This window comes from Lutjanus erythropterus, chromosome 13, assembly GCF_056507025.1.
Source record: "Lutjanus erythropterus isolate fLutEry1 chromosome 13, fLutEry1.hap2, whole genome shotgun sequence".
NCBI lineage: Eukaryota > Metazoa > Chordata > Actinopteri > Lutjaniformes > Lutjanidae > Lutjanus > Lutjanus erythropterus.
The window spans coordinates 31,324,365-31,335,610 of record NC_139329.1 but is presented as its reverse complement, the minus strand read 5'-3'; positions in this window follow the sequence as shown (position 1 = coordinate 31,335,610).

Sequence of the window (11,246 nt, the reverse complement as noted above, 5' to 3'; positions counted from 1 at the left end):
AGGCTAGCAGCTTCCCCCTGCTTCCAGTCTGTATGCCAAACCAACCATCCCCTGCATCTTGCATCATATTTAATGGAGAGGCATTAGAGTGCTATTGATCAGAGATGATCCTGGTGCTTAATTTCTCCTTTCGATTAAACGGAAATTTTAATTTAGACAAGTCAGCTAGTTTGGCATGGTTACTCATTGTCTGAGAAAATACTAAATGCATTACCATCCATTTTAAACTCATATAGTCTCATGTATATGCATAGACTCAGAAACATAATCCCTCTCAATCATCACTTATGACAGACTGGAAGAGAGCCTGACTTCTGCCTGTATTTCTTTATTTTCTCATTATTTTGCTGTGCTCATGTCATTATTTCACATCCCAGGAATGAGACTCCACAATCAACTATCTTTCTGGTGCGTTTATGAACAGCTCAGACTCAGACTCTACTGATTCCACATTAAATGCATCTGCAGGTAGATGATTTTATATTTGTTTGGCTAGAGTTATAAATGCTAGCACAACCCTTAACCTTAATCTCTTGCAGGTTAACGTCCACATGCCCTTTTTTTTTTTTTTACAAGATGTCCTCTGTCCCACTTTCCACTGAGCTAGATAGCAACATCCAGCCATTAGCACAGGGAGAGGGGGCTGTCGTCTTCTGAACAGGCAGCTGCGTGACATCACAGAGGCAAAAGTTAACCAGCATTGCACATGAATGAAATATTAATAATTAGTTTAACCGACTATATTTCTGGTGCGTACTAGCGAGGGCAGCAACGTTTAATTGCTTAGTCGTTTAATTGCACACATCCCTAGTATTTATCTTCTCCTAAAGGAAACCTTTAAATGCAACACTGAAGTAACTGAGAAATTACAATGAAAATGTTCTTTTTGGCATTTTTTTTTCCAAGACTTTGAAATATGAGATTGTCATTGTGAATAGTCTTAAAGAGTCATGAGAAGAATTTCTTGACAACAATGCTCAGTGCTTAAGGTTTACTCAAGGACTGACATGAATAAAACCCAGCGCAATGTAGGTGAGGGGGTCGTGTGAGTACTCTGAGGGCAGTCAAGCAAAAGCATCTGTTTGAAGCATAATATATGACAAGTCTCTTAACCTAGTTTAGCTTTCTTGCTGCCACTGAAGGGAATGCAGGCTTGATTAGAAATGCTGTAAAGCGTGTGGCTGCGTGGGTTGTTATCTGAGCTGTCTTTAACAGCAGTTGGGCTGTGAGCAAACAGCTTCATAACAGTGAAGAGATGAGTTCCTTATGTAAAGTGATAATCTCATGATCTGAATGCCAGAAAGCTCCCACACATCTGCACCTCCTTCTGCTGACACAGCCAAGTAATGTCATGATGTACCAGTTTTTGCATGTCTTTTAAGATTTTAATTTCGGAAGAGACAGCACATTATCCGAATCATAGTCGCAGAATTATCAAAACAGTCGCTTGATCATGGACTGCCATCGTGATCTAAGCACGATTTTCAATGCATCTCCCTCTGTTGTTTAAGTGGGCACCTGTTCCGTGTCATGAGCCATGATCACATGGCGTGACTTGGCGATGAGGCAGCAGATGACTCAGGTCTTTGCCCAGGCTGTGCTCATTGTCAGTCGGCACACACGCTGCTTTCCAACAGGCTGTCTGACTGTGGCCATGTGCTCGGCTGTAAACACAGGTGACTGAGTCTGTTGACGTGGACACGCTGTTCTGGACATAAATGTATATGATCTTGGAGGGCCTGGTCCAGATAAGATGTTTATATATTTTTTTGCAAATAGCGTTGGGTATTATTTGGAGCAGGGCCCAAACGACACTGGATTTTTGGGGCCAATGATAACAACTGATATTCCTTATACAGAATATAATATACAGATATAGAATATATATACAAACACAGTTTTTGCAATACATTATTGTCCAAAATGAAACTTTCTTTGGTATTTTCAATAATTATAAATAACTCTGAATAAAAAAAACACAAATAGAGCAAAATATATACATGTATATGAGAAGATAAAACAGAAAACATAACCATAAAAATTAATATACCTTTAAAAAGTTTTCATATTGGGCAACATATGGATGTGGACCAATATGGCTGTGAAAGGCCAATATCACGCTGATAGTATCAGCTGACCAATATATCGGTCTGGCTCTAGTTTGGATTTTAATGATTCTGTCTGCAGATTCACAGCAGACTTATGTGAAACAGTAACCGTAACAATGGTGATCTTTTTTTCTGGTTTCTTGAATATTTTGGGGTTTACTTAGGCGACTTTACTGTAATGATAGAGAGAATCCGTCGGAGCGAAGCACTTGCTAAATTGAGGTGACAGTAACAAGACTCACACAATTTGTGCTGTTCAGCTGCTAGTTGAGCATCTTAGCAATGGCTGAGCGGTAACTGAGGATGACAGAAAGACATGCATGCATTCAACTCGCACGTCTGCAGGCACAGACGGATAGCCAGGTTGATTTACGGCAGGTATTTGCAGTCCAGCAGGTCTGGAATTGCATCATTTTATGGGTCAAGGCCACTTGGTCAAAGGCCACATGCCAGGGCAGCAAGGCCACCAAATAAAATGATGGTTTACATCCATGGAAATTATGTAATGAGTTTTAACTTAAGGGTAAAGGATAATTTTATTTTCATCAATTTTTTTCCTAATTAAGTCATGCTTAGTACAAGGACACTGGAAGTCAGTCACAGGTCAGTCTATATAATAATGTCATACTAAGTAGTGTTCGATACATAATGAGTTAGCATCTCAAAATAATGAGCTGGAATATTAAAATACTAATAAACCTTTGAAAATAGACATTGAATGATAGTGACAACGTTCCTCGTTATTTTTAGATAATGAATGATTATTTTGTGATAGTTTCTCAGTACAATGACTCACAGGATCTTTTTTTTTTTTTTTATCACATTGGCAATAATGGGCTTCTATAACAAGAGAACACCAAGCGATCCAGTGAAGAGGAAACAAGCATACGTAACGTTGATCCACCTGTTCGTCATTGTTAACAGAGACTCCAGTCTGCAGTGTAACCCACAGAATTGTAGCGTAACATTAGGCTTCATGATCAAAGAAAGTTTATATCATATCACCCTTTTTTTTGTCACGCTTGTCTTGAGTGCTCTCTCTCTCTCTCTCTCTCTGCTGTGAGTCATCACAGTTAAACAGTCTGGTTTTCTAGAGGTTCACCAGGCTCGAAATCTGTCCCAGCACTGATTCTGCATGCAGTGTTTCACTTGATGTTGCCCAAACAGAATCTGGAGAAAATTCATGGTGGCCGTGTCCATCATGGCCACTGTGAAGTTCCTGCCTTGCAGTACACAGTTCAATTTGTGATTTTTTTTATAGGAAACACAACAAACAGAATTGAGATCATATTTTTTAATGATTCCTTTGGAACTGTAATTTTGGAACTGGTTCTCGATGCCAAGCCTAAATCCCTGCATGTTCGCACAGAATCATTTGGTTAATACAAGTGAAGCAACCAACAAAGAAACAGAAAAAAACAGTGAATTGGATAATGCATTCACACATGCTGTAATATATCAGCAAATATTATCCTGTCCCAGCTGTCATACTCAGGTTTCTGGCAATTTGAATAAGATCTCATGCTGACTGTTTTAAATAGTACATGGGGCTCCTCGAGGAAGGAGAACTTGAGTGCCAAATAACAGGGGAATATTATTTTACACATAAATGCGCCCATTGAGTGGAGCTTGCAGGGGCACAAGTAGTGGAGGAAGACTTCCTGATGGGTATGCATGAATATGCATGGCAGTTCTTAAAAGCACTGGCACTGACTAATACAGTATGGCAGTCAATGGACTCACAGAGCGGGCTTTGTCTCGTGTACTTTCAACTCTGGAGGAGGTGTCTGAGCCTCTTGTTTGAACTGCTCAGCCCCAAAGTGCCACTGCAGAAATCTCACAAAGAGAAATCTCTAATCTTGGAAATCCTTAAATCTTTATAAATGCAGTATGAGGAACCTTCTTTTGGATTAATTATGTTTCTTCACTCGCTACTTAATTACTTATTTATCAGTAGGATCGGTGGGTGTTTACATTCCTCTACCCAACTTGGAATTATGATATTTCATTTGGGATTCATTGAAGCTGATTCGGTTTAATGAATCTCTAGGTGACAAGTTACCAAAGTAAACAACTCAGTATGTGTTTAGTGCACTGCAGATCTTTAAAAAGACCTGCTTGTGGTCCAGACGAATTCTAGACATGCACCAACTCTGTTCAGAGACTAAGTGGCAGGGGATTTGTTTCTCTCCTTCTCATTTCCTGGAATTCTGTCATGCATCCATATCTGCCTTGGGGAGAAATTTATAAGAAACAGGAAATATTAGAAGTAAACAAATAGCTGCAGAGCTTGTTGTCAAGTTCTGAAAGCGGCAAACTGTGCAATGGTGCCCTTGGAAATAGGGCTGCTGTTGCATCAAAGCTACAGTGAAATTGGGAGTTAACAGCCACAATGGCATCTGCAAATTAAATTATCATTCCCAAAGCTTCAGCACATCCAGTGCAGGCATCAGTCTGCTACCCATGTCTGCCTTAGTCTTGCTTCTCTTTTCATCCTTTTCTAGCGTCTCCATGTAGCTGTGAGGTTTGACGTACTGAAGATTGTGTGTGAAGCTGCGGCCACAGGTTTCCCTACGGGGACTGATTCTGCTGAGAAAAATAAAAAAAGAAACACATCTAGTTGTTGGGCAGATCCAGATACTTTGTTCTTTTACAAACATACAGCAATGCCCTGCTGATTGGGAAGAAAACCCAGGACATAACAATGTATACAATCAATTGCTGTATAGTGGCAATTTGAGGCTGAAGTATAATTACTGTGAACAAACAAGACCAATAAAAACTCACTAAATTGCCTCATGGCATGATCTTTACAGCGTAAGGGTCTGTGCAGAGAGCTTCTCATAATGTTGAAGAGAGTGAAATGACAATGGTGAAACAATGTTCAGGGTGTTTTCATGTTCAATAGAGTGGAAAAGGGAGAAAAAGCACAGTGGCATGAGAACGGGGTAAACTTGCTGCACGAGGGAAAATCTGATGATGTTCTATATTCTTCTTATTGTCAACACATCCCCTGCATATACTAAAGCCAACAATAAATTCAAAGAATTAGCCTGATTTAGCTCATTCTTCTGTTCCATAGACCTCCATTGTTGTCAAAACGCAAAAATATGACATAAATTATCCCTCCTTCATTACCATGAACATGTGCAGCGTGGCTTATTTTGAGTCTATACAGGGTAGATTTATTTATCAACATAGGGTTGTATGGCAAGATAGAGTTGTAGTTTATTTTTTCCTACTCACAAAAATACAATGTTACATTTTTATACAGTAGATTGGTTAACCATGTAAAAATAAAACTTTGCATGCTGAAGTGCTGAGTCTGAATTAGGCACAGCCTGAGGGAAGAAGTCTTCAGTCTGGTGGTACAGCAGCAGATACTTCTGTACCTCCTGTCAGGTGGCAGCAGGATGAACAGGCTGTGGCTGGGTTGGGTATTGTCTTTTAGTATCTTGGGCTCTGCACAATAGCACATTTTTTTGAAAATTGAAGATGAAAGAAAACATGTTTGTTTGGTACAGACCCCAATAATATCATATCAACATGATTTTAAGTTATTTTTCTGTACAAAACGAAAATTTTGAAACAAAAATAAGATCATACCTACTAATTGTATCGCATATTGTGATCTCAATTTCCGTCAGTATAATCACAATATGACTTTTTTACCATAACATGCAGCACTACTGAGCAGGCACCTCACTTCTCATATATTACTGATGTTCTGTAGATGGGTACCAATGATCTTCCAGGCAGGTTTTAACTCTGAAGGGACACATACCTCAATATAGGTGGCTTTTAAAACACGTTATGATGGTAAAGGGCTCAGTTGTTGATGCTAACGTGATGGATGGCCAAACCCTAGTCCCCCTAACCCTAACCCTAGCTGACCCTAACCCTAGAAGACTTTGGATTGGTTCTGTTGTGCATGTTTTTTTTAACTCTCTAATTGTTTGCAGGCAGTTTTATCAGTGAAAGCTGTGAGATTGTCCTCAGTCTCTGCTTTAGACACGAGAGTCTTACAAGAACTTCACAAAGGAATTTTACCTTCTTAATTGTTACAAAGAAATACAGCTGAGGCCTCTTTACCAGGTGGGTTGGAGATGTGAGATGTCAGTGGCTCTGTGTGACGTTCATTTCCAGGAACCTAAAACTGTTCACTGTAGACAGGGTTGTGCATCTTTGTCTAATAACAATCAGCTCCTTGGTTTTGCTGAAAATGAGCAGTAGGTCTTTGAAGGTTCTCAGTCATCCAGGTCATGGAATTTGTAAAGGGTTATCGTTGGCAACTGAACCAGAACTGAAGAAGCTTCCTGGGTGAGAGGTGAAACATCTTCAAGAACCAAAGCAAGTCCGGTTGCCAACGATAGCCCTTTATGAAGTTGAGCAGTAGATTGTTTTCTGCGCATCACTCTCCAGGACTGTTGATTTCCTCGCGATATGAAGTCTCATCATTGTATGAAATCCGGCCAGTGATGGTGGTGATCTGCAGAGTTCTCTCCATGTTGGGGGCTGCAGTCATGGTTGAACAGCATGAACATGAGGGGGCTGAACACACAGGCCTGGGGGCCTCCACTGTCGAGCTCTAGCACTGTGCCTCATAAAGCGTCTTGATACCAGTAAATACTCATTAATCAGTCCTGTTTATGTAATGATTGCCAACAACTACAGTGCTCAGCTGTGGCAGGAAATTATTTAGGATTTGTGTCTCGTTTTGAAAGATTGTTGTCTTTTGAATGGGCTTAAGGCTAAGAGGCACACACAGGCTGGGTTGTCAGAAAGCACTGAGAGGCTCTTAAATCATTGTTGGTTTTGGTCTGTTCATAGACTGTTCTGTCAATGAGATAAATACAGAATGACACCAGACCTACAATGTCAGTGGGATTTGTCTCTGTGAGAAAGTATGGGAAAATTAAGCCGTAAGAACAGCACAGGAAACAAGGCTTCTTCTGTCATCATCCTAATTATGCTATCGATTGATTGCAGCAGTGATACCAAGGTATCAGTAGAGTATTAACTAATCAATGCTGTGCAACTGATCCTGCCTCCCTGCCTTGGATTTACCTGAGATGCACTGACGATCGATTTATCTATTCCATTTCTCAGACATCAGTTTTGCGAATGCTAACGTGCAAGTGAATAAATTATTATATGTCCATGATTGGCTGGTGTCTCGCCCACATCCACAAAGACGCTGCTGTATCTCTCGCAGTGAAAAGCATCTTGTTTGGCCCGTGTGACTCACATTGTGTCTTAATGGTCATTATATTCTCATGTGCTTGGACGCGGGTACATTTTTCTCTGCCATTTTACAATCAGTGTTACTGCTGGTGGTGAAAAGGTCCACTCAAGTGTCGAGGCGAGGAAACACTGCACTCTTCAGCTGACTTGCACTTACAGTGCAGTCAGTGCACACACACTACTTATTCACACCCATCCACCCACACACTCACTCAATCTTGAGTTGCTGGGTTTCTCTGACAAAGCTGAAGCAAAGCACAGAAATTAAGCAGTGGTGTTTGGAGAAGAGGGAGAGGATTGTTTGGTTTGACTGTGTGTCAGACTGCTGTGTAGGACGGTAAAGATTACAGCCACTACACACATACAATACCTCTGTGTCTGACTGCTAATATTCCCTACATCAAGACTCCTCCGCTCTGTCTCACCTGCAGTTTGTTCAATCACTCCTCTGAGCAGTGAGGTGAGATGTAGGGTTGGGCTATATGTTACAATTTTACAACCAGCCATCGTCATCCCATCCATCCACGACTGACGATATCTTCGTTCCCACCATCCCACTTCCTTCCGTCCTCTCGAGTCTCAGCTGGGACATGTGCACAAGCAGCAAACTCACTATGTAATGTACGTTTACTACGCCCAATAAACAAAACTCACAAAGTGTAAAAAAATTAAACGTCTCACCCGATTTTCCTTTTTTAAACAGAGAAATACAACCGTACGCCCTCTGAATTCAAATTTCTCTCTTTTGACTCAACTATGATGAGCTTAATTGGCTTGTTAACCCCATGTAAAATACGTTTAATTCAAACTCAACATGTAAAACTCACCAAAACTGTCTTTTTTAGTCTGTCCACTCTTCCGGCAATTCTGGTTTGGTCGAATTAAATCCTTAATTGACCGTGTGAAAAGAGTGCAAAGAGTCGGGCTCTGCAGGCTGTTTACCTGTCACTCCTCACTCAGCTCAGCGCACTCATGTTCCAGCTGAGTGGGTACCATTGCATTAGCAAAATAAAGCAGCCAAAAATCAGCCATAAAAACAGCCAGCGAGGGATTCAGCCCATCGGTGATATGAGGTATATTCCTCCAATCGCCCGACCCCAGTGAGATGTTGTTTGTGAGGAAGAGAAGGATGGACTGGCCATAAAGCGAAAGATCAGGCTCATAAAGATTTAGTGTGCACTCTTTAAAATAAAGATCCTAACTAGAACCATAAAGCATTGTTCTTGGTAGAACATTCTATAAAAGTTCCACTTGGAACCCTTTTGGAGAGATCTACCTAGAACTGGTTATGAAGGGTTATACCTGGAACCAACTGTGAAACGTTTCACTCAGAACTCTCTATGAAAGGGTTTACAGAGAACCTGTCTATGGTGTAATGGTCCCACCCAGAACCCTCAATGGAGATTATATCCAGAATCTGTTTACCCTCTAGGTGCTAACAAGAAACCACCAAAAGGGATCTACTGGGAACCCTTTTAAATTCCATCGGGTTAAGCTAGAATGCAAATGGAGGATCCACCAAGACTGCTTTTATATTCCAAGGGATTTGAAGTATTCTTTCTTCTGAAAAGGGTTCTTTGGATGAAAAGGGTACTTAATGGAATCTTTAGTCTTAGAAAGAACCTCTTGAGGAACCTTTTCTTCATAAAAGGGTTCTTCAGGAGCAAACGGTTCTGGATAGGACCTCAGCCTTTCATGAAGAACCCCTGTGGAACCTTTATTTCTAAGAGTGCGCTGTAATAATCAGGACTCCCTGATGTTCAGTGTCCAGCTCCCGGAGTGAAAGAGATGTTGTTTGTTTGGATTTGAGCTTGTTTGCATCGAGTGCTTTGCAGAGAGAGCGATGGGGAGACGTGAAAGTGTCAAATCTCCAGGACAGAGGGAGACACAAACATAGGACCTGGCTTCTGTGCTGTGACCTTGTTTGCTAATTAAGTGTCAGGCCTATTTTTTCCACTCCAGAAAAAAAAAAGCTAATATCTTAGGGCTGAAATTGCCAGAAGGCGATGGGAACACTCATTTCGCCACTGTTGGCTGCCTCCTCAGGGTCTCTGTCTGTCTTTGTGTGTGTGTGGGCGTGTGTGTATGTGAATAAAAGTCAGGAGTATCATTAGAGATGTTACTGTATGGGTAGCCCTTCCTCATGAATACTGCATAAAACTGTGAACATAGATGTAACAGCACAGTATAATGCTGCAAAACTGTCACTGTTACTGTCACAAGTTTTGGCTCCAGTGATCTGCTTCACACAGGCCCAGTTTGGCTCTGAATCCTGCACAAATTTGTCACATGGAAGACAACTCATAAGCGAAGCTGGGCAATGACTCAATATTGTGATGGAAGATTCAGTATAGCCTGTGTTCTGTTTCTCATGTTACTGAGTTACAGCTTAAAACTTGACTTTTCTAGGCAACATTACATTTAAATGATGCCATTTTCTGATTTGAGTGTTCTATCTTAACACAATGAACAGTTTTATTTTATTTTTTTTAATTATTAGTTACAATGAACTTTAATGTAAATGGAAGGGCTTTTTTGGTTGGGCTTTATTATAATTTCACAAAATATTAATGTTGACCAACATGCACTTGATATAAACCTGAAATAATAAAAAAAAACAGCACTAATATGGTAGAATTCAATACTGTAGATAAGCAAACGTTCACCGTATGATAACTCAGTTTTCAGACCACAGTATACCATGATACTGACATACCGCTGCAACCCTACTTGAGAAAATAATCAAACTATTCATATATTATTAAGAGTTATATTCATCGTTTGCAGCCCTTTTCACATAAGAATATGAAACAACTTTCCTAAAGTACTGATATTGATCCCTGTGTTCTATCATTATACATAATGATATTGAAGTATTTGTTCTAAAATATAACAGTATTTATGTTTGCAAATACTGACCATGGCAATTCCTGTCTTGGTTGTTTTATCTATAAACATTTAAATTCCAGAAAGTGTACTAGGCTATATGATAGAAAAAATCACTGTTTTGATAAAGAAATACAGATACTGTGGAAGAAGATTGCATCCACATAGCTGACCCCACTCATACAGTCTATTGGAGAGACGTAGTATAAAGGGAGATTATTATTATTATTATGTCTTTCCATTAACGTCAGTCTGCCGTTGCCTTTATCTCACATTTCCAGACTCATCTTACCGACTTGAAAAGTTGTTTTCATGACATATTTCCTCTTGTCTCTTTGCATCTAGCCGCCCACTTTACATTGTATGTGTTTTGTTCAGCGAGCATAAAAATTGCCCTATTTAATGACGCCCTCCCATGTCCCTCAAGATGCAACGCTACTCGAAGCACTGAGGAAAAAACTCACTGACCCTTCCTCTAAAGGCTCTGAACTCCATAGAAGGTGCTGCTGTAAGTGAACAACAGATTTCATTACAGATGTCTGGTTTGTCCACATTGTAGTGGACATTGTTGTATGTTAATGCTGCAGGGCATGACTGATTGTTTGTCCAGTCCTAAAAAGAGCAGCATTGTGAGTGTGACACATATCAGTCACTTGAATGCCAATGTTGACCTATATATGAAGGCCTGGGTCAAAGGAGGGGCAGGCTAGCCACAGCATAGGACCAATATCGAGTCTAATGAGCCTTAATGTAGCACCCAGTGACACGACATGAGTCAGACTGTGGCACACGCAGACAGCAAAGAAACAGGAAATCACACGGTACTTTGGCAAATTCTTCAAGCTGAAATAATTGTGTGTTTTTCCTGCTGTTTATTGTTGTGTAATGTAGGCCACTGACATCTGGGGGAAATCACACTCATGAAAACATTCACACATGTACATACTCATTTATTCAAGACTCCCCTTCCTCTCCCTCAATCCATGTTGATCTTAGGACGGAGATTTA